This window comes from Bombus flavifrons, chromosome 4, assembly GCF_040668555.2.
Source record: "Bombus flavifrons isolate JBK064 chromosome 4, iyBomFlav1_principal, whole genome shotgun sequence".
NCBI lineage: Eukaryota > Metazoa > Arthropoda > Insecta > Hymenoptera > Apidae > Bombus > Bombus flavifrons.
In genome coordinates this window covers 17,675,815-17,699,967 of record NC_138445.1, presented here as the reverse complement: position 1 = coordinate 17,699,967, position 24,153 = coordinate 17,675,815, and the positions used below count along the sequence as shown (strand labels likewise).

Here is a 24,153-nt window from a genome sequence, read left to right as displayed (position 1 = left end):
GTTAAGAAGACACGAGAGGAGAGCGCGAAAGAGCAGAGAGCTATCCGAGTCTCGAGGAAATCTGACTCCTCGTAGGCGGCTTTGCGGTGCTAAGACGTCGCCTACCTGTGGTCTGTGGCATTTATTAAATCTTATTCTGGCATCTCCTCCCTTTCTTCCTCGTCTCGGGTTACCCCGAGGGATGTATCCACGCGACATTCTCAAGAACGTTTCTACTAGGTCCACGAGTCGTTCGATTTCACTGTCCTTTGTTGGGCGATTTATTAGAGACCTCCCCTTTTCCTTCTGCGACTGCGTTTTTTATTTCCTACCCTTGTCTATTTTTTCCCAGCTCGCGACCCAGCCACCTGCTCTGTTCGACGTCGGACGATGTTTCGATTAAAAGACGCGGCTCGATTCAGCCAATGGCGAGCACACGGAGGAAATCTGCGAGATCGTCCGGAGGGAGAGAGTCTTTCTTCGAAGCGAGAGGCGGAAGACGATTCAGGGGCCAGGAATTTTATTAAGTTCCCCGTGAAAAGTCTCCCTTCTTCTGTCCTGCTGAAAGAGGATTCGTGGGAGACAGCAATATCTCGGTATAATTCGTCGACGTAATTTCGAGACAGCAATCGTACGATCCGCTAAATAAAATCTAACAGATTCGGTGTATATTAAAAGACGTTAAAACACGAAATTTTCGTCGCGACTGTCAAAGAAGATGACTGTGTAGAAAATTTGGAAATACATTACGTAACGCGTACAGTATAGGCGTAAAAATGTTCAACGATAGTTATTCAAATTATTTCGTGAGTCGGTATAAACGTATCGCGTAATCCACGAACACGCATACCGGCTGGAAAAAACACGATACTTCTCGAACAAGATGGAGGAGGACGTCTCCTCTCGTTCCTGATAGATAGGCCATCTTCTTTATTTTCATAATTTATTCCGCGTCCGTGTAGCTGTCAATGCAGCGACGAACGGACAGATCTCACGGATAAAATAACCGTGGCCACGTTTGAAACACAGAGTGGTTGCGGTGGTTGGTCGAGAGGGCGATCCTCGTTCATCATCCTCGTGTGCGACAGAGCTCGCCGTTCGCTCGTGCGTACTCGGAAGATCGCCTACAGTGTTTGCAAACTTTTGTAAAACGTCCTGGGTGGAGGAACGTCGCGTACGTTCCCTCACGTGGCGAACAATAGAGAGGAAGCTCCGTTTCGGGTACGGGCAAGAAAGGAACAAGTCCATTTCGAGTGAAATACGCGCGTAACTGCGCCTTTTTTCGGGGAGGCTCGAGCGAGAAATGGTGTCCAGAAACTGGTTGGGCCTGAACGGAACCCCGCAGCGTCCGTCTATCGGTCATTTAAGCCTCCCTTTCTGTCTCTACCATCTTCCTCTGACTTCTTTTTCCCTTCTTCCTTTTCGGAACCTTGGGACTCCGAAGCCTGTAGTCTCGAGTGGAAAGCAAGGATGACTCGACGTGGCCGCTACTTGCGCGAGTCCGCGTTTCGAAACGAAACGTAGAGTGGCTTAGCCCGTAACTTAATCGCTATATCTGAAGAATTCTTGTCACCGTTGTGTGTAACTGCCTGCTCGAGGCTCGTTGTCGAAGCTTTTTTTCTCACCGAACTCTCGCCGCTGTAATAGAGAAAGAAACGACGGGCGCTTTCGTAACCCGCGGTATCGCTAACCATAAGCAGATAACGAACGACACCGTTGGAACGCTCGAGCGTTAAACCGTTACAATAGAAAGCTTAAAAACAGAGAAAGAGAAAGACTGTTATAAGAGAGACTGAAATAAGAACGGATGGAAAAAGAGAGGGAAAAAACAGACAGCGTATCTCGCGTGTATGCAGTATGCACCTGGATCGCGTTCCTCGTTGCACCGATATGGTCGCGTTATCTGTCGGTCCCGACCACCCGGCCGCGTCGTCGTAGTCGTCGTCGTAGTCGTCGTCGTCGTCGGTCAGCGCACCACACACCTTCCACATATACACGTGTACGCGTGCAATAAGCGAGACAAGCGTATACACGCGTCAACGCGTGTACACCGTGGAAGATAGGTCGCAGGAAGTGGTAATCTCACGATGGAGTATAGTGCAGTCGCTTAGACGCGATCCTTTCTTCGCGATGCGGCTGGACGCCTGGATTACTCGCTCGTTAGTCCGGAACGTGGAATCGTCATTCGCACGGCGAAACAATAACGTGGCAGGAAGCTGCCGGGTAACGCGTGGGAGCGATTAAGAATCGGGACTGGAGGGTTAGAGGAGAAGGGGACAGGGAAGAGAAGGAGGACGGTCCTGATTCAGAGAGGATCCTGTAGCTCCTTCTCCCCGTTTTTGGACGAGGAGCGAGCGAGTAATTCGCGACGATCGATCCGGCGAGTCGGTAAGCTAATTTCACGTCGAATAAAAGCGTCTAATGCCAGCCAAGGGAAAATCCGTTTAGCTTAGCCCAGGCTTCTCAAGATAAATTGGTTTCGGGGGATTTCTAAAGCGGCTCCTACGGCGCAGGAAGTTCGAGGGTGCAGAAGCGAGAGATCCTTTGTGACTTGGGAGGCCTCTCTCCCCGGAGATTCCTCCCGGTGACGACGAGGATGCCGATGGAACGACTGGACGCCGTGAATGTCAACCGTGACCCAACAATGGTCTGTGCTTAGGGTTTCGAGCTACGGGGGAGAAGAAGAGTCGTAACTTCTCCATACCTCGACAAAAACCTGTATTTCCGACCTGCCGTGCCGCTTCTGAAGACTTCATCCCGATAGATCTCGCCCTGTCACGCGTTGAAAAACACGGGAAAACAGAATTTCCTTCCCTCCCCTGCCTCCCCATTGGTCCGCTCTATTGGTTGCTCTATTTGGTTGTAAAGGCACAGTGGTCGACGAGGCTTCGTCGAGAGCGCTACATGTATTGGGAAACTCGATGTTACTCATGGGAAAGGAAGGTGGTCATACGTGATTCAGTGTTATAGTCAATTCTCTTGTTTATTCCGTTTTTAGAGATAGCGTAAAATTAAACGAACAACGAGATTTTTTAGATCGAATGTATCCTGCTGAAAGTATTTATTCTCTCTATTTTTTCGCTCGCTTCTGCGTCCGAATAGAAGAACCAACTTTAGAACTTCTGTTGGTAATGAAGAGCTCTGTTTCAGCGAGTCTATAGTTGTTGTTCTCGAAGACTTCGTAGAAACCATTCTGGTTGAGACAGAGACGAGAAAGCAGCGAGCTTCCTTGCTCTTTCGATCAACTATTCCGTCGTGATGTAAGCGTTAAGCGAGAAGACTAATGTAACGTCGACGTATTTACGATATATGTCTCCTTAATAGGTACGGCGACACGCAGGAAAAATTAAACGAACCTCGATGATCATTAGGAATTTCATTTTCGAGAGTTTGACAGTGGCAAGAGCTCGTAAATACGGACTGACGTTACGGTAATAACTTCATCGTTTCTTTCTGATCTATATTCGTAGTACCGAGTGCATACTTCGGCGTCCGCATTTGGGAGCGAAACTGAACGCTTGCCCGGGCAGGTGACTTTTGCAAATCCAACCGAAAGAAGGAGGAAGGTTGAGTGCGATTGAGATGCCGATATCTGGCACATGCGAACACGAACTCGTGCGTATCGATATCTGCCCGAACAATCCATAAAGATCGGTTTCAAGTTTCGTTCGGCGCTTTATCTCATTCGGCACGCTTGAAGTTCACTTCAAGTCCCATTTCCAAGAATTGGTGGGCGCTACCGTAACATATATCGCGATCCATAAACGAAGTTTGATTCTTTTGTCTCGTCATGGCTTGCCTCGGTGACCCCGCAAAAATCACGTTCGTTTGCGCAAGTTCCTGGCTTTCTGTCGGCGACGAGGACGCACAAGTATCGGCGGTAAAGGCGTTATTATGGAAACTTTCGCTTTGACGCTCACCCTCGGTCCGGTTACCCCCGCTTTCGACGACGAGAAAGAATGAAATTGAATCCTCGGAAAGGAGCGCGCCGCCACAATAAAGTCGCCGAGGAAAATCCGTCGTAGACGTCGATCGCCGTTCGGGAAATCGATGGATAGAGGCGAACAAATGATGAAAAAAAAAAGAAAAAAAAAAGAAAAGAAGGAAGAAGTTGCGCGAAAACTTTTCCACCGGGTCCCTCGCCGTCTCTCTTCGTTTTCTTCCGTTCGAGTTGCCATCTTCTTCTCTCTTAAATTATTCGTCGCGCGGAAAGTAAGGGTTTTCTGCGGCGGACTGCTCGCGGTCCATTCGAGCGGCGGAAAAAACCCTTTTTAGCGGAGGTCGGCAAGTCTATTCGTGCCAGTGACTCTTAAAATTTAAGTTCGACGGCGAATTCTAGCCGGGGCATTGTTGCCGCCGGAACAATTCTTCGTTTCTCTCTCCCCTCGCCAGCCAGAGACTTTTCAGCTAGACGTTGGAAAAACTTGTGCCCATTGTCCGCGGGAATCTTTCCCGCGTCGGTTCGTTAATTAATATCCTTCCTTTCTTCGATAAATCGTATCGGGCTGAGCGAACGAATCGCCGTGCTCCGCTTCTCGAAAATCCACGGGTCGACTGACTCTCGCTCGAATTGCTGAACCTTGCTGGATTTAATAAGAAGCGTAAGGCGAAACCGTTGGCAGTTTTCTTTCGCTCGAGTCCTTGGCAAGGAGCCATAATCGACACGCGGAGAGACTTGCTCGATTACTATATTACAGCCTGCTATGAAAGTACTCGGATAATCTGAGATACCTTGTCGTGATAGTGCGTCGTGATCGAGATGCGTGGAACATACTACGATCGTCTACGTTTTTATTCGCCGCGAATATAAATTGATAGAACGTAATTTTAGCTACAAAGGTTACACCTATCTCGCCTGCTGTATCCGACTCCGTTTTACATGCACGTGATCGTGGCTTTCTTGTATCGTAATTTGTCATTTAACGATATTACAGACTCGACGAGTTACAAGTTGTGCAATTTTATGCCCAATGGAACGATCGATTGACTTGTCATTCGTTTATTTTAAGCTTAGTGTTTGGCGAGAGAATTTTTTAGTACTGCGCAAGAGGATTTAAGCTAGCTTCATTATTAACTTCTACGTATTATGTTCGTACATCGTGTATGTTCGATTTAAGAAACGACGCTTGCAAAAATCTTATTTTCTCCTGCTTCTCAATTTACTAAGTCGATCAATTTGCTTTCCAGACAGCTCATACGTGCAACCTCGATACACACCAAATGTTTGATTTCCTGAAACTTTCGACCAGCTCCTTGGAACGATTCCTCTCGCACCCACAGATGGAAGGTCGTAACGAACTACCTTGCTCGTACTCGGAATTACAGTCGTCGTCACTGTCGCGCTCCTTACATTGGGGTGGCGCGAGATCGTAATCAGAACCAATCCTCTGTCGTTCGACGTTCCTATGCACCCGTGCTCGTTACCTTGCGGGAAAAAAGCTACCCTCAGTTTCTCCAGCTATTCCGGGAGCGCCGGGGAAAGTATCCGTGGCCCGAGGGCTCCAACTTCCCTTTCGTGCCACAGAGACGCCGAGGACACGACGCGTTTACAACAGGGGACACCGTACGTTCTCTAGAACTCTGCTGGTCGAATAGGCCGCAAACCTTCACGGTACTTTGCGGACAACTTAACGCGAAACTAATTGATTCTCTAATATTTCTCTTACGTCTTATATAATTAACGATGGTAATTGATACAGAATGTCATTGATAATTGCTTAAGAATATGTAGGTTAGGTGGGCTGAGAGGATTAGTTACGCTAGAGGCGGATGTCGAGATCGTAGGCAGTTAAGTATTTAGATATTCAAATGAACTTCAGAGAATGTATTACATTCATCGTAGAAAAAAGTTCATCGTAACAGATACGTCCAATTATCTCAGTCACGCTACAATTCAAAGAACTCATTGTTGGGGAACGAGCCATTCCTGTACGACGTATACAGGGTGTCCAGTAAATGACCGACAAGGAAGTAATTCATTCTAAATAGGTAATTTGAAAACGCGGCGACTTATCCGCGAAGAAACGTGGCAAGCGTTTGATTTTCACGAAAAAAATGAATTTGAATATTAAAATGCTGTGATTTCGAGTATAACAGATTGAACGTATTTGTGTACAGGATATCTATTAGAACAAATTATGTTACGTGATGTTATCAGCTAACGGTAATTTTATAGCGTGCAAATCAGTAAACACGCTGTACGATAATGCACGATAATGCACGCGATATGAATAATAACAGATAACCAGCGTGTATAACCAGCCCGTTGCCGGGGTCGCGCTAGGAGGCAAGGCAGAGGGCGCGACGTAACGAGGAAGGGCGATTAGCATTTTATTGGTGTCGCGTCTTGCAATAGCTTTGGGCAGAGAAATAAACGAGGGAGGGACGTTAAACTTCATCGTCCATCGGACACGCCTTGTCGCTGCAGGTGTGCTCCGCTAGGTCGTTATTTATTGCACGGGCCCTCGCAGCCACCTACAACACGGCTGTTTCGTTATTTATACGTTGGACGCGATGCTCATTTTTGCACTCACACGGTCCACGCTCGCGGAATTTCGTCCCCAGATCTCTCGTTGGGAACACACCGCACAGTCGTTCGTCTGTACGTTTCCAGCGTAGCTGGAAGGATCGCGTGTGGACCAAGACGACGTGTCTTACACACCGCGTGAAACCCTAGATGGGAATTGTTCGGCTGCCCCTTGGCGTGTCCTCCGAGTCGCTAGTCGAAGATACTGGATCTTGATAGGAGGTAGGTCCCGAGGAACCGGTCGTGACTGTACCTACACGAGACATCATTAATGCCACCGTGGAACGAGCGCTCCGAAACGAAAATCGTCGGCCGTGGCCGGGAAGGGTGACTGCCGGGTGCCTCCTCGGGCCGCACGATTTCTCTGTCTGCCGGGCAGCAGGCCGGGAACAGAGGAAAAAGGAGCAAACCGGTCGCGGAACGAGGCGAAACCTCTAGGACGATAATTAGCGATCGAGGGTCCCGGGAAGACTCGGGCCATCTCGTTATCCACGCCACGGCGCCCAGCGTGACGTCATCGCGCGTGTGGTGAGTGGTGACTGCCGCAAGAGGGTATAAGGTGGTACGCGTCGCGTGCACACACGTATACGCGTAAACAGGTGTGCATGTACTCGAAGCTAGCGTTCGCGCGAACTACCGCAGAAAGGAGTGGACAGTGGTGGGAGAAAGTAAAAAGGAGAAAGGAGAGAGAGTTGAAATAGGATAGAGGAAGAAAGAGAGAAGAGCAGAGTCCAAATACACGTCCGAACTGACTCTTCTTATATAGCGTATATGGCGCGAGCGTATATACATAGAGAACGGGAGAATCCTACGCTTGTGTAAAGTATCCAGTGACGGAGTGCGGAGGCAGAGGGGACGCGAGGCTCGCCGAAGCGTCCCGAACTCGACCGAAAGGCATCCCCCACTCCAGACGCCGACACGGTCGGAGCTTCGCTTTCGTGTTTCCTCGGTTGCATTCACGTCAGTGCGTTCTCGACCGATGTTAGGGGTGGTTCGTGCCCGGTACGGTGACTCGCACGTGTATCTATACCGCATCGCGTTTGTGTCTCGTAGTGGCTGTCGAACGAACGAACGAACGAACGAACGTGTACGCACTTATCTTGCACAGCCAGTCCGGGAGCGTGCGCACGAAGGAAAATATTTGGAGATACGTGGGCCCGGTGTCTTTGTGCGTGGATGGGAACGCGGACGTAGGGACGTAGCGCGCGTTGTGTGATCCGCTGCCGTGTGTAAGCATTCGATTGCTAGCCGTGACACACGTTACCCGTGCACCGTGCATACGTTTACAGAGCCGATTTAGAGTGGCGGGCAGCACTGTGTGTATATAGTGTGTAGACGCGATTCCGACGGACGGAGGTTAGTCGTTTGGTGACGACCAAAAAAGAGTAGAGCACACGAGCAGAGAGGGAGTCCGGAAGGAGCGTCGTAGTCTCTCGTACAGAGTATAGAGTAGCTGAGTGGTGTTTTCTGGACTTTGTACTAGCAGAGCTATTCCGTTTTCGTTCGCCTGATAATGGATTAATTTTCGCCGGGGCAGTTCACCCCGGCGGCAGCGTAGTCTGGAGCAAGAGCACGCAGTATCGCGGCAGCAGCACTCAGCGATAAATCAAGGTGAGATCCGGCTTTGTTTTCGAGAAGGGTGTTCCGATAGCCGGCCTGCCATTGACCAGCCTCCTCGGCGAACCGTTTCACGTTCTCCTTTTCTTCCGTTTCGCTCTATCCGTAGCCGGTATACCCGCGATTATCTCCGTCCCTCCACGGCCACGCTGCAAACGAGCATCCACGAGCATGCAGCATATATTTTGCGGCCTCTCGCTTCCGTCTCTCTCTTTCTATCTCCAGCCTTTTCGATCCTCTCTTCTTCTTTTCCTCTCTTGGTCGGCTCGCGCGGGTCTCCACGGACTCTTCTTCTCTTCTCGTGCATAGGGACGAACGAGAAACACATGCACGCAAACTGCCGAGCCACCCTACGCTCTCTCTTTCTCTTCTTTCCTCGCTCGTTTCTGCATTCTGAATACCGAACGACACAGACCTTGCTTCCAATTCCCCTTCTATTTCATTCTTCCGATGCCTATATACCCGAATCTCTTTCCCAAAACTCTTCTCTCCCTGACTCTCTTTGGCTGTTCTTTTAACGTAAACGCCCGCCGATCCTCTTTTCTCGTGTCCCTCTCCGCGAAATCATCCATGCAAATCGCGACCGATGGTTTTCGTATACACCGAGGGGATACGGAGCTCCTCGGTAAACGAGACAGTCCGAGCCTTTTTCGAAATACACCAGACACTGCTGTTGCAACGACGCTTGCGGTTATGCCGATTCCTGCTTGTATCTACCATTGTCTCGTACCGTATACGTATTTACGCAGAGTCGACCATTTGCGAGTACAAATCGGTTTCGTTACAAATTGAGACGAACAGCTACGCGTAAATGGTAGAAATATGGTTTTTAATTCGATGGAGCGTGAAATAATCTGGACAGTTCTAGAGAGGTGTCAAGGTTAGCGCATAGTTGCTGTTATTATATTACGTTTGTTGTATCGTATTCCTTTTTTGAATATGTACACATATATATAGTTAAAAGAAAGATGCTTCGTTACGAGAAGAACGACAACTGGCATATTTACGAACGCACACGATCCGGTTTAAAGCGATACTTCCGACTATTACAAAATGTCGTGTATCTTATCTTTATGATTGCGTGATAGAAATTTTTATTTGAGAAGGAGGCGTGATCGTTTAGTTTCCGGTTAAATTCCATCAATTCTGATCGTTCGAATCGCAGCAACTTTGTATAGGATACAACATCTTGTAGAATAATTCTTGGCAGCGTCGATATTCAAGAGATTAGTTTGGTATTCCAATGTGACCGAGTCGAAAACAGAAAAAGATGACATTGCGAAAGGAAACAATCGTAAGCTGTTGAAAAGAAGTGAAAGTGACCGGTGTTTCTGTCAGGATTCGAAGGCAAAAGAAAATCGCCGTGGAACGTGTTCGATCTTCGCGCTGTGTGGCCACGTGACTCGGTGATTTTTGTTTCGGTAACAAGCGCGTCGAATACATTCCATCTGTCCATTGTTTCGTACAGTCGATGTTTTACTCTAAATTGCTCCGTTTGCAACACTTGCCGATCGTAGAAATTTCCCGAGTTACTATTTTTTAGTCGCACGATTTCCTGTATACAAATAATAAGGCTGCATGTAAAATATTTGTGAACATTTCTACGTGCACAATGAGCGAGTATCGGTGCTATCGCGATTCCGCTTATCTGTAAGGTCTCGCTTTCTAAAATCGGAATTGGGTTTGTGGTGAGTCATTTTTAAATTAATAGATAAGTGAATTCTTATGATTTATGACCATTATCTTATTTACCGTGTTTTTGCTCGCGGATAAGATTTTTATGCAGCTGTCTGTTTCTTACGTTAGCGTTGATAGGAATAAAGATCGTAATATAACAATAGTACAAGAATATTAAATTCTGTGTAGAAATTGTTTCCGATTCTTTTGGAATTTTAAAAAGAATGCAACGTAGAAACACGAAATTATTATAGTTGATATAATCGTTAACAACATCGTCGACTAGCTGTTTTATACAAAGATTAACGTGCATTTTAAAACCGTAGAATTATTTCCATATAATTCGGAGTTCTTCATTTTACTAAGATTTACGCATTTTAGGAAATTTAATTTTAACTTCGATTAATTCGCTGATACCCGAAAGGTCAAGGAGTATTTAGCACATCAAACAATGATGTAATAATAACTTAGTCGATTTCGTGTTTCAATGTATTTTAATAATTGCGTAAGTCGATGCATATACAAGCACGCGAGTATACTCGCGGCCGGTCAACAACATTTGTGCGTGAAAATACGAGTATGCTCGCGACGGGTCAACAATGTGTTAACACATCGCGAACCAGAGGTCTTGTCGCTAGTTATTTTCAGATGCCAGGTATTCTCGTAGCGCTTCGTATATTTAAATTACTCGTTACATAAATTTCAGGGGAATTTTGTTAACGTCCTTTGGAACTACACGAGAATCTATTACGAAATATGCAATTTACGATCTTAACTCCTACTCGTTTAATTCGACTTACAACCGTTAAATAATTATTACCTTAGCCTCAAAATATTAGACAAGCGTTATTTGTTTGTCATCTTCCTGTCTATTATACGACAGATGAGTAATCCGTGCGAACATTTTGACATTTAGAATCGTGTAAGTTATTAATTGGACGATTAACTTTCGACGAAGGTAATATTTTATAATTCTAGTTATGGAAGCGTACGACCATCGCGAGGACTAGAGAGTTAAGCTATAGCGCGAGAACTCGAGAATCGTCTTCCTCTGTAGTAAAACTACTTAATTAGAGACGTTTGATAATTCACAGCTATTCGATGAATCGAAATACTCCTAGGAATATTCGAACTACATTGTAATTTATTAATGGTACATATATCTTCTTCCACGGTACCAATTTACGATAGAAGAAAAAGAATAGAAAAGAAACGAAATGTTCCATAGCCAGAAATATTCGAATATTTCTATGCTTAGAAATCTATCCATCCCAATGGCGAGAATAAATTTGCGAGTCTTCGGGTAATCAGCTAAACGAAAATGACAAGGCAACACGCATCTCGTGCATTTACAACCCCATCGACGAGAACGTCTAATTCCTACGTTTCAATTAAACCCTCGTCAAGATACCACGCAAGAACGTAACAGCCCGTAGCAATCAATCGTCGAGCGAGAAAGAATCGCGTTTCTCGCGGTCGAGTTGGTTACGTGACGCGAAGTCTGGCTGCTGTTATTTGCATAAACGTAGGTTCAACGTGCATAGACGTACATACACGCGTCCTTGATAGAAGTCCTTATTCGAGTCGTAGTCTCATCGCGTATGAATAGCAGGTACGCAATTACGAGAGCGCACAGATGTCATCGGCAAACAAAGTTGACGAGGCTGGTCGTCTCGTCCAGGGCACCGATCGTTACAGAGGGGGAAGATCAGCGCTAGAACTCCGGATGCAGTCATTTTCAACGTTCTTCTCTTCTTTTTCCGCCTTGTTATCTCAATATTCTTATTCCTAGAACTTTCACACTTGTAACGAGTTCTTATATCTTTGTTGAAATACAAAATTGACGTACAAAATTTCCTACATTTGTTCTTCCTTCTCTCGATTTTTTTTTCTTTTTTTTTTTTTTAGAATTCGAATCGTAATGCGAATTGTAGCGCGATCTTTACTTTGCGTGAAACGTGGCAAAATATAATATGCGATAAAGAAACATTTCGTTTGTTTATTTCATTAGAATCGATCGTCTTCGTAATTTGAAATTATTTCTTTGTTTAAGCGTTGATCTATCGTCGATCTCTGTTGTTTTCTCCAGTTTATTGTATTTTTGTTACTACCACAGGCATGTAGTTTCCCAGAAATTGCATTCTATCTTTTGCACGCATTTTGTATCCTCAATTAATTACGAAGCTAATGAAAGGTATTATCGAATATGATTCGATGAGAGAGTAATATTAAAGATACGGTACAAGCTCCGAAAGCAGATCATACGTGGTAAAAATGACCGCAAATGGAGCTGTACGACGAAACTCTCAGGTTCTAGCGTCAACGATGCGAAAACGGTTCCTTCGTGTGTCCCAAGTCGCAACTATACCCTACCGCTATGTACCCTAACAGTGTACCTGCTAGTATTTTTGTATCGTCGATCGTGAAACGAACCGTGAAAACGGCAACCGAGAAAAATGGGGAAAGTCGTTAGACCGAAAGACACCGTGAAAGCGAGGCGCCTCTACAAAAGAAATTCTCCTTTTTTACTTTTTTCCCCGGCTGATTTGGCCGTGCTAATTGAATCTGGATTATCGGTGAACCGGTATATAAATAAACGCTCTTCTGATATCCCCTTTGATGGGAAATGGTCGCAAGTCGATTGTCGAGCCTTGGAGTATCAAATGCACGTGTGCTCGATGAGTTATTAAATAGATTCTCTTTAAATAGCAACCATATAAATAGACTTTCTTCGGTCTCTTTGATTCGACGTCTTAGATGCGGTGTCTACCGCTGCCGTGCGTATATTTATTCGAAACCGAGTTTCAGACTGTCATATTTCCTACTGGAAAGTTTCAAACTTGCTGTATTACTTACGATCTATTTGACAAATCGAACGTTTATTTCCAGCTTTTCTCGATTTCTCGATCAAGATGCGCAAACCAATTTTTCGCACGATTCCCATATTTCTGGTAATTATACTTTAAGGAATTCTACAAAAATACTGTTGTATGTTTTCAGATTGGCCTTAAATTTCAACGACATAGTCGTGACAGTCGTGCCTCGTACTAGACTACCGATGTTGTTTATATTTGTACGAAAGTTAATTTGAGAAATTGAATTTACATACTTTTTTGCATGTTGCGTATATTCTGAAAATATGGTACCTTGAAATTTCCCACGAACGCTTGAAAATTCGCAGTCTGCTCGTTACAGCGCTAATAAAATTCCATTTAACGCACACGATACACACGTACGAGTTTCCTATCGCCACTGTTCGAATGCTTCTGCGAGCCACTGTATCATTTGGCGGATAGCTCTCAGCACCCACGTAAAAAGAAGGATCGTTTCGACCACCTTTCTGGATGCCGTATGGTGACAGCAGCGTGCACGCTCGTTTTTCGAGTTGACACCAGTTGGAGAGTGGTTGGCGGGTGCGTAAAAGGCGTGCGAATCGCGCGAGAAATACCGAGAGACCTATGGTCGCGTCGACGCGTGAGAAATGACGGGCGGGAAAGCGTGCAAAGGTAAACTAGACGGCACCGAACCGGGACAGCGATAATTAGTCATGTTGCTCGAGTCGACGGTGCCAGTTGCCAAGCCAATAAGAAGTCGATCCTCGCTCGTTTCTCGTGATATATCGCCACCCAGGTGGGTGATGTCGCGTCGTCGACGTCCTTTTGGATCGTTTCAGGAAGCAAGGGACAACGGGATGAATACGTTCTTCGTAACTACCTCGTTCCGCCCGTTAAACGCAGCCACGTTTCTGGTTAAAATATAGGCTTCTCGGAGCAACAGTCCACCGAGGAGTTGAATCGACGATGTTTCGAGGTTACGCAGAAAGTGCAGGGTTGCTTTCAATGGAATCTCTCGATGAATCGTTGCCAGATACGAATCAACGTTCTTGAGATAGAGCGCAGTTTCGTACATTGGATATTGACATTTTGTGCGAAAAATCAATACCCAGCATGGTAAATGTTTCGTTCAAAATACAATAGTTCGTCAAGCATTCTGGTCGATTATTGTACAAATTTTCTATACTTGTTAACGGTTTCATCTTTTCGCAAAGATAACTATGATTAACGTATTCTGTAGTTTTATTTAGATTGTGTATGGATTCCTTAGACCTTTTTAGGTTTCTGTGGTGTCGTTAACCAAAAATAGTAAAATCACTATTAAATGTTATTAACGAAATAGCTCCCTTCAAACGATTACGATAGAAACTTCCTAGTAATTTACGTCATATGTATACATACTAGTTACCTATGTAAGTAAATCGTTATTAAACCATACGTGATAACAAAAGCTTCTCTAAACTATACCACATACTCTACGACAATGATAGCTGTTGTACGACATACTTCGACAGCTAAAAACAATTGTCAGCTAATTTCATATTAAATTTCACTTTCCTATCAGAAACTGCGAAACCAGAATAATTCAATATCACCACGTACGTCTGGTTTCATGTCGGAGGCAAACGTCGACATCCGCCAACGGCGTAGTCGTTTTCCATCCGAGAAAGTAACGTAATGCCGGGCGACGATAATTAACGCCTGCACACGCCGGTTTGCGTGGCTCGACGAGGCTCGTAATCTGAAGCTTGTAAGTACGCGAGCGCGTTATCGCGACAGGGAAGAGGAGGATGCCCGGGTATCTGATAGAGAGGCGATATTCGAGTTCCGCGACGGGAAGAGAAACGCGACTTTACGCGGGTTTATCGTGCCGCGTTTCCGTTCGAACGACACGCAGGAATAAATATCGGGCGAGATTTGGTGGCGAGACGCGCGCGTGCGCCAGGCGAAGAAAAAATATACGACCGCAAATATCTACGTCGCCTGGTGCAAATTTAACGAGAGCGTGGAGACTCGCTGGAAGGCAGGAAGGAAGCTGCCGCTGCCACGATAGTCGTAAAAAGCCGGAGAGATAAACGACGCCAAATCTTCTTTTCCATCCTCCGCGTGTTTTCTCTTTTCTCCTTTCTTTTCTTTTCGTTTCTTTTTCGGTGGGGAGATTTGATCGAACGAAGTCCAAGACAGCTCCGTTTTTAGCCTCGATTACGCGCTAGCTGTCGAGGTCGCTGTTGGAATAATTGCTGCTCCGTAGATTGTTCGAACGATGCTTTTTTACAGCGAGCAATGGTCGATCGATTTGTACGGTCTGCGCGCACACGATGGACGACAGAAATATTTTTCATTTGGAAAGTTTCGATAGACGCGCTTGTTAACCGCGGTGTCCCATTGGCAAAGCCGTCGTTCTCGTCTTGATTCGTTGCCATCCTCTTGAATATCTTTAAGATATTGAATCATCGTGCTATTATTCGTCCTATTCGCACTTTAAACTTCATTCTCTGAGATATATTTGCGAGGTTTATTATATCTTTGAATCTAACAGGTTGTTCTTATTTTAGCTAGGTCGTATTAAAATATCATTATTCTTGGATATCGAGTAAATCTTTTTCCCCGGTGACCTTCGATCTTTCCCTTCTGATAACTTTCGATGAAGGAATTTGCTCGAAGCAAAGTCGAAAAACTGATGCGTGACTTTGGGTTTGGTTTAGTTTGCTTTGACTATTCCGCTTAATCGCATTTCCCAAGATATATTTCGACCAAAGTTTTCGACATGTACTCCGAGAAAAGTTGTTAATTGAGAGTTGTGCTATTGCCTCGCGACAAAGATCAAGCGTTCTATCGATTTAGACAATTGTAGAAAACTCGTTGGGAAATATAAATATATCGCATACTAGAATCGATGGTGCGCGCTCTTTTAAAGAAACAACTGTTTCTTCTTGCACGTATTCGTTATCCCTATATGTACGTACACACGGAACCACGTGATTACACACGCGAGTGTTTTTCACCGGAGCGTAGAAAGCTACAACAACGCCTATGCGCTCCCATAACCTGTTACTCTTCGTTTCAACTTTCTAGCTTCCATTTGTCATTTTCTTCGACGTCTCTTTTTCCCCTCTCTGGTTCGACCGGGTGGTGTTCCCGCGTTTTTTCGCCGAGAATGGACCGATCGAACCGAACGGGCGCCGCGTGTGTCCCGTCATCGTCCGTGGACGAGAGGACGAAGAAAAGAAGCCAGGGCACGAGTCGCTTCTCGGGATAGTACAGGTGAGAGCGAACGAGAAAACGAACGAAAAGGAGAGGAGGACGACCAACGGTCATTATCGGCGACGACGTTTCGCGCGTCGTCCCACTTGGACCCGGGCAAAAAGCCGCGTTCCACGCTTTAGTATCCGGTAAACCTACATCTGGAGGTGTCTGGCATTATGCGAACGGGTTCCCCGAGAATCCATGGCCTTTTTTGGTCCACCCTCTTCGGTTCCCCTGGCCCGTGAAACCCCATGAAAGGCAAAGGTGAACGGTCTGTCGGCGAAGGCGGTGTGAAAAGGCCGCTTAATGAAAGAAAAGAAAATGTTTGGAAAGGGCGAAAAGCGGGCTGCGAGCCTGCGAGTCTCTTTGTGGGTGACACGCTTTCAACCGACGGACAATGGTTACATTGGATTGTTCTGGAAAAGAGAGAGAAAAGGAAAAGGAAAAAAAAGAAAAATTAGACTGTGCTCGCGGATCGGTCGGTGCGTCGAGGAAAAAGAAAAGAGAACAAAAATGGAAGGGAAAAAAGAAAGAACGATGGTGGTGGTGCGTGGTGGAGGGAGGATCGCGAGGGGAAGGTTATTATCATTTGAATCGCGGGGATCGTTTCCATTCACCGGCGACTTGCCCGTCCTATCGACCGTCGACTCCAGCTTATAAATTTATTCAAGCTGGATGACGCTTTAATTGACGACCATTCGGCGAACACTTTTTATAATTCAACCGTTTCGCTCGGAAGCGTCTTCTCTCGGTCGCGCATCGAACGCTCCACTCTTCCGTACTTCGCTGCTGCTTCCCGATTTTATTGGTTTTCCATCGGCGGAGGCTGTTTCGGAGTACGGAGAGATATCGCGCTTTCTCCTTACTTTATATTTATATTCACGCGATATGTATATACTCGCAGGATCTTAGTACGCGTAGTACGTACCAACCGAGGTTACTTCGTAGAATTTTGTTATTTTATACCTAGCTGTGTTCGTGTTTTATCGCCTGTTGGGACGTTAGAAGATCGTTGAACGTTAAAGCGTTCTTGAGTGTTTTAATTATGGGGGAAACAAGCGTGTTGTTGGAACAAATTAGTTATTTCGCGCTTCTGCGGAAAGTATTCGTTTATTATCTAGTGCCTTTTTATGTATCTCTTTTTGCAGCAGGTAAGTGATAAGTAATCTGAACAATTTAAACTAAATATGTACTGCGTTACGGTCGGTGACTTTCAAGCACTGCCATTAATGGACTGGCGGATATAAAATCTGATAAAGTCGCATTATCAAACGCTGACCGATGTTATCGCATCGCCGTGCTGATCCAAAGAACGCAGCTCCATTTTAAAAGAGCGTGACCTACGGGCGGCTTTTTTTCTGAGATTCCTTTTCAAGCGTACTGCTACGACTTCCTATCCTAACGAATATAGGGTTACGTACCAAGGTACATAAAAATTAACCAAACGTGACTCGACAGAAAAATTTAACGAGTAAACCAATCGCGCGCTATTGTCAAATAACTATAACTTTCGCGGCTGAACCTACCGATTAAACGTTTAAAGACATAAACATGCACAAACGTGAAACAAAAAAAAAAAAAAAAGAAAACCAATGGACAAATTCCACGAATGAACGAAACCTTGCCAGGCGCGATAAACCAAAACTTAACCTTGCGTACCTTCTACGCGAGTATTCGCTCATCAACCACGACGAATCCAACGATATCCTTGGCGAAAAACCGATAACTCACGCCTTGCCAAAGAGGAGACAAAGTCGAGAGATAAAAAGGACCTCCGGATCGCAACAAATTCTGTTCGTCTGCCGTTTTCGCGATCGCGGGACGCGATACTTATTTATTGCGTTAATTACAGCGGATCTGCCCTCCCTTGTTATACACGCCGCCTACTATCGTCGCCTCGTTATTGTAAGCAGCCGAGTATAGTAGACGAAAGGGGATGGGTTCTCGGTCGCTGGTACGACAAAGAGAGACAGACGTCTACACCGTGAGCTCACCAATGCGCGTAGCGCGTTGTATCGACGACGGTGTTGGTGTAGGCTCGTGCAACTTGCTTTTTTTCGCACATCGTCGAAGCATTGTGGTTAAATGAATTATTTTTTAACGAGGCGGCATTATACCCGCGTCGCCGTTGTTCCTCCCCGTTGTTTTGCGGAAAAACTTGCCAGAACGGCGTGTCTCGCTCTCTGCCACGGGACTTTTTCTCTTCTCCTTGCCACGCCGCCGCCCCCTCTGACTGAGCGAGCGCTTTTCATGTCGCGTCAAGCTAGCGGCAGTCGCCGCGCCTCCCTTCCCGCCATCCTTCCACAGCCTTTTCCCTTTCTGCGTGCTCCACCTCGCCGCTCTGCGAACTCGTACACACAGAGGCAAGCGAGAAGAAGCGTACGCGACACCGTCTCTTTGACTCTTCTCCGTTATACCGTCTCTTTCCCTCCGATGGCCAGGTGAAACCGTAATCAACGTACGCGAGAGGCACAACCAACCTTCTCTTCTCTTCTCTTCTCTTCTCTTCTCTTCTGGTTCTCTGTATGCAGCTCTGTTTCCCCCGTTCCTCGGAATATGGAAGCCCGCACACATTGGATCAACCTTTCCACGGTGCAACGCATCTCGCTTAATGAAATCGCGCGTTAAATGCCGAATAGTACTGCAGGAATTAAGTATTTGCCTGGACGTTGCTGGCAAAGTATCGAGACACGTGTGTACGTGTGTATATGTATATTGGGGTGGTCTGTCTGTTGATCGACCTGCTGCAAAGGGGTGAATGGAGAAGGGCGAAGGTTTGGATTCAGCGTGCAAGTTTTAATAAAACCAACGGTTAAACGGCGAACACAGAACGCTGGTATTAAAATTGTACATCGTACGCGTGTTGGTACATTGTTCGATGGAATCTTGTAGACCCTGATGGCCTTTGGCGCGATTAAGCATTCACGAATTTTAATAAAACGTTATCGTTTCGCAGATAAATCGGAGAACGTAAATCGTCGAGAAGCGAAATTGTTTACGAGCAGTTTACGGGATTTTTGTTCGTCGTTTCGAGACAGGCTCCTTATCGTGGAGAATTATAGTCTAGGAAATGGGATTTCGTGGATGTTTGGTTAGGTCAATGGAACTAAGTCATCGGTTGTTAAAGTCAGCTTAAAAGTCAGGGTTTATCAGAGTTCAAATTTATTTTACAGCTTTGCACGTTCTTCTCTCTTCGTTATCGAGTCCTTTTTAGATAATAAAACCTCCTAATTGGTAAATCTTTATTTCTGTTTGCACAGATTTGTGGTAAACTCGTGATCGCGTTTCTACGAACTTATTTTTATCTGGTTTCGAGCGTCCCGATGAAATTAAAAGTCAAAGGAGAGCGCGTTATGAAAGCCGTGTTCCGCTGGATGTTCGTTATAGCTAGTCATATTCAGCTACAAGCGGTTGTTTTAATTAATTCAAATCGTTTGACAAATGGTTTGGATTTGTTACAACGTTTAGGATTAATATAGAGATTATTGCGCGCATTTATCTTCGTTCACGGACAACAAGTCCATCGATATCTCCACGCGTGACAGTTTAATTACCTTCTTCGTATCGTTTTTGCCGTAACATTTTCCGCTAAATATTTTGTTTCAATTTTCTTACTTTCATATTTCCAGTTCCACCGTATCGATCTATATTCCGGTTTGTAAGTTGCGAGTTGTCTACTTTATACGTTCTTTGTCGATTCGTGCATCTGTTTGACCCGTTAAGAACAAAGTAGCGAAATAATAAGTATACATTGCGTAAACGCATCGACCATGGAAAAACATAAATAAATCTAATTTACATATTGATTCGTTGAGATGCAAAACGCGTGTTGGAATAATGGATACTTCGCAGAAGCTCTTTACAGTCAGAGACGCAAAAAGAATTTCCAACGCATCGACTAATCGTCGTAAACTACACCATCGTAAAATCGTGGAATCTGTAGGTGGAAGAAGAATCAACGACAGAGAAACGTGCAACAGTTCCTTGGATTTCTCTTTCATAATCGTAATTCGTTAACGCGAATCGACCGAAAAAGATGTTTGTAGGACGTTAATTAACCTTTGATCGATAACTTGCGTGAAAATTTAGCCGAGCAACCTTTGAATCGAAGATTGTACCTGAAAATTAACGATTAACTTTGCGTTAAGATCAACTTGTATATACGATATTTCCGATAAATTTATAACGTGAATTTTCAATTTATACTCGGCCTTTATACTATGAATATTGCCTTTTAATGTCGTGACACGATGGATGCGTGCGACGTTAAAGGATCGTAGCGGTCGGAGCTCGACGAAATTGAGAAAGAGAAAACGCGTACTCGCATCTCACTCGCTATCGCGACGTTTCAACAAACCCAGCATCGGTTAAGAAATACACTTTTCGCTGTCTATGAAAACCTACTCGATCAGCCAATTACTCCTCGCAAACGTAACAAACACTTCGCGTACCCACTTGCCGCTTAATACGCGAGTTCCATCCACGCACGTGTACTCGCACACGTATCCACACCATACACACACACTTTCACTCTTATACCCACACATGAAGAAACAAGAACGAGATTCGCGAGTAGATAGCTCGATGGAAACGAAACGAGCGAAATTTTCCTCCGACTTTCGCGACATTCGTCCGGATCTCGCTCCCACGCGACTTTCCTACGCGCCAGGCCCACTTTTCGTGTACTTCGGCTTACACAATTCCGCATAATTCGCGCGCTCGTGCCCCCTCGACTCGTCCGTGTGGGCAGCAACCCAGCAGCCAAGCCACGATTCGAGGAACACACCGGCGAGAGCCACGTATCTGCATAACGGGTGCGCGCCGCAAAAGGGTCGAAAAAAATGGCCGGCCAACGTGCTGCTCGTGGTCGTTGGTCGTTGTCTTCTTCGTGGTCTCCTCTCCTCGAGCCATGCGAGTTAACACCAGTTGCGAGACGACTACCTCTCCCTCTTCCCTGCAGCGAGAGCCTGGTTTGCCGGCCGTTTGCTCGGTTAGCTTGTTCCTTCGTTCAGCCTCTGCCTTTCGCGTGTATTTCTTTCTTTTCTTACCTCTTCTTCTGCTCCTCCTCCTCCTCCTCCTCCTCCTCCTCCTCCTTCTCTTTCTTCCTCCTTCTCGTTGAGTCTCGTTGGTCTCTCCTCTCCATTTGACCGTGGAGCGTCGTAGTATAAGTCTGGGACCATGGCCTGTGGAATCTGCATCGAGACGCCAAGAGGTCCCCTTCGAGAGGTCAGGAGTGCTCCGTGGATCCTGGCCGGATCGCCGATCGTAACTCTTTCCGTTCGAGGAGGGTGGAATCCGTGCCGGTCGCCCCGTCTCCTTCCACGAATGACCGATAGATAAATAAAGGAGATAGCGCCGCGGTATAGGGGAAAGAATTGTTCCTTTGTTGTCTCCGTGGCTCCTGTGTGGTGCTACGATGGAGCAGAGGCAAGGGACGCACGATGGAAATCGAAGGAGCAAATAAAGAGTCGATTCAATGGTTGAACGTGATCACGGTAGAGGCGAGTGATAAGAGGGGTGTCGATACCAGCTGGTTTCCGGCATAGAATTTCTTAGGGTTACGCGTCGAGGTTGCGCGTTTGCTATTAGGAATCGATTACTCCAGCTGCTTCCTCGTAGCAATAAATTAATAACCGAGTCCTTGTTTCTCATAATTATCGATCACGTCAGAGAAAAAATTAGAGAATCTTCTTTTCCGAATTTCTTCTCAGCGGTTTTACGCGACTACGAAGTACTTTCTACCAATCTACTAATCGACAACGCGTAACGTGTTATCCGTTTTAAATAAAATACAAATATAATAACGTAATAATAGCTACCTATCTCGATAGAGATGAAAAGGTGGAAAAATTGCCAGTTAAAAGCAAAACCGCAAGCCGTTTTAAACCTCCTCGCTAGAGTCTTTCAAAGAACCACCTGAATATCCCTTATTATCGAGTATCTTGGAGATCCTGTCAGATTCAACGCGAACGATTCTTCTATTGTTCGCAAAATTTCTCCGCGATCTACGGTAAAACGGCAATGGTGTTACCTTTCCTGGCGAATTCTGGATATTCGTGGTATATTTGTTTAGGCGGTGGTCGATAGCGCGCCGCGGGCTCTTTTGAATCCCAGAGGTAACTCGAAACTGCTAAACGTTACGGAGCTTTTTAAGGCCGGCGCGCGATTCCGTGCGGACGGGGCATGCGTTCGATAAGGATCAAAGCTACTTTGTCGGGTCCATGTTCATGCGGCGAGTGAAACTCGTGATATTTTTCCTACCGGTGTCACGTTACCCCGCGGAATCCTTGGAAAAAGGAGAATCCGCCGATTATATGCTTATCTCGCCGCTATCTTCCTTTTTTTCCACTTTGCCCTCCATCCTGGTCCGTTTGCGCGAATAATGCTGGAAGATGAGTAGCTTTTGCTCTTCGATCGATCTTCAGAGTCGACGTTTTTACTCCTTTTATGGAAATTTTTAAATGTGTTCTGCGTATCGTTGAGAATTTTATAAAAGAAGAAATCTTCCAAGATATATTATCGAGTATGCAAAAAAAGAAAAAAAGAAAAAAGAAACCGTCGAGTATAATTTTGCGTTATAATTTTTCTTTACGTCACCGAGACATCCTACTCGGAAATTGACTGCTAATTGTTGAGAATTTTTCAAAGGGACCAAGTTTTTAGAGAACGTGTCTCAGGATGTTTCGAAGTAGCATCTATCGGGCATTTGAATATCGTTTGATACCTAAAGACCAACGATTATAAATATATATAGACATATTATTATTGCTATTATATATACAACGTAAGAACGTGGTAAAAGATAAAATAAGGCACAGGCAGTTATATAAATAATTCGTAAATTACAGGACGTATACGTAGGTATATAGGGTTGAATTCACTTGTGGGATTTTTAATAGAATTTTCGAAGACGAGGTCTGTCTACACCTTGTTCCCTCGTTTTGTAATATACGCCTCCTGCACACCTGCCTGGCTTCTGTTGTTTCTCTCCTTTTCTATTGCTTGCCATTGCACGCTCGTCGTGTTCCTCTAATCCAACCAATTCTTGCAGCTTTCTCCGAGCCCTAGATCGTTGCCTGGTTCATTCATGCTGACGAAAAAATTGGAGCTAACTGCGCGAAGGTTTCGAACGAGAAACCTGTCCTTCTATGGAAGCTAGTCACTGTCTAGAAATCTCCTATACTTCTTGTAAACGTGATTTATAATCGCACTTTAAAATGCAACTATATTTTTATCGCGTAATAATGGACTTGCCATTTGGAAAGCGATTCGAGTTTATTTTCTATCGATATCCAGTTTCTGGATACTGACAAGGGTGGCAAGTTTGTCGTACGTACGAATCAGCTTGAAATCATGATTTTTTAATCGTAATAAATTTCTAACGACGGAGTTAGCAAATTTCCAAGTCGACTTGGTGTTCAATTTTTACGTTGCGTGAAACACACAGCGACTCGAAACAAGGTGTTACGAGATGCAAACTTTTGTTCGAAGCTATCTGGTAATCGTATAAAGAAGATTCGACTTCTTAAGACAGCCTCGATAAATTTTAGGAAAACGTATCGAAATATACGAAACATATTTTCCCATCTTGTTACTTTCGCTATACAGATAGTTGTTTAAAAAATCGTGTAAATGACTGTTTTTGAAAAAGGTTGCTATTTCTATATTTACGATAGGATAAAAGAACATGTATAACCAACTTGTATAATATATGTAGAACGAAGGTGTACAAAGAGAAGAAAACGTGTTTCTTTCCACTCCGGTAGCCAAACTAATAGCCCACCTAAATTATCACGTGTCTCGCGATAGAGTTCATTGAGAACCTACATGAGTTCTTATAATACGAAAACGTCGTGTCGCGCTATTAACCGATAACATTCAGCAGATTATAAATATTAATGCCGCGCGTAGGTAGGCTGGGCGAGAAAGAATTTTCACTCTTCGCATACAATCTGATCTTTATTGCAGTTTATTGCTACCCGCTCTAATATTCGCTCTCACGCACACCGCCTATATTTTGCACCTGTTTCTCTTCCTGGCTCCCTCCATTGGTCGCTCATTCACTTGCACGCTCGTTCCGCCAATCACCAGCTCACTCCTCTGCTAATCATTAAGATCTCGTCTCCCTCGTACTCTTTTCTCTTTTTCCATTCACCGTTCAATTTGAAATTTCGCCACGTTAGTGTCTTCTTAGCTTCGCCAGATCGTAATCGTACAACAATTACATTCAACAGGTATATAATTCTTCGTTCGTCGAGCGAATCTTTGTATCTA

General features: G+C 45.1%; 1 protein-coding gene across 4 annotated transcripts in view; it reads left to right on the top strand.

Moving 5' to 3' along the window:
- The window catches only part of fz2 (frizzled 2), a 127,509-nt gene that overhangs the window by 67,420 nt on the left and 35,936 nt on the right, over positions 1 to 24,153 (top strand). Inside the window, exon 1 of one of the 4 annotated variants that reach the window (XM_069111742.1) lies at positions 7,454 to 8,116. The exons of 2 other annotated variants lie outside the window; for them this stretch is intronic. The gene's annotated coding sequence lies outside the window, so the exon portion shown is untranslated. Of the gene's footprint in view, positions 1 to 7,453; positions 8,117 to 9,572; positions 9,811 to 24,153 lie in introns of those variants that run through there. One more of the 4 variants, XM_069111744.1, reaches the window with a different exon arrangement.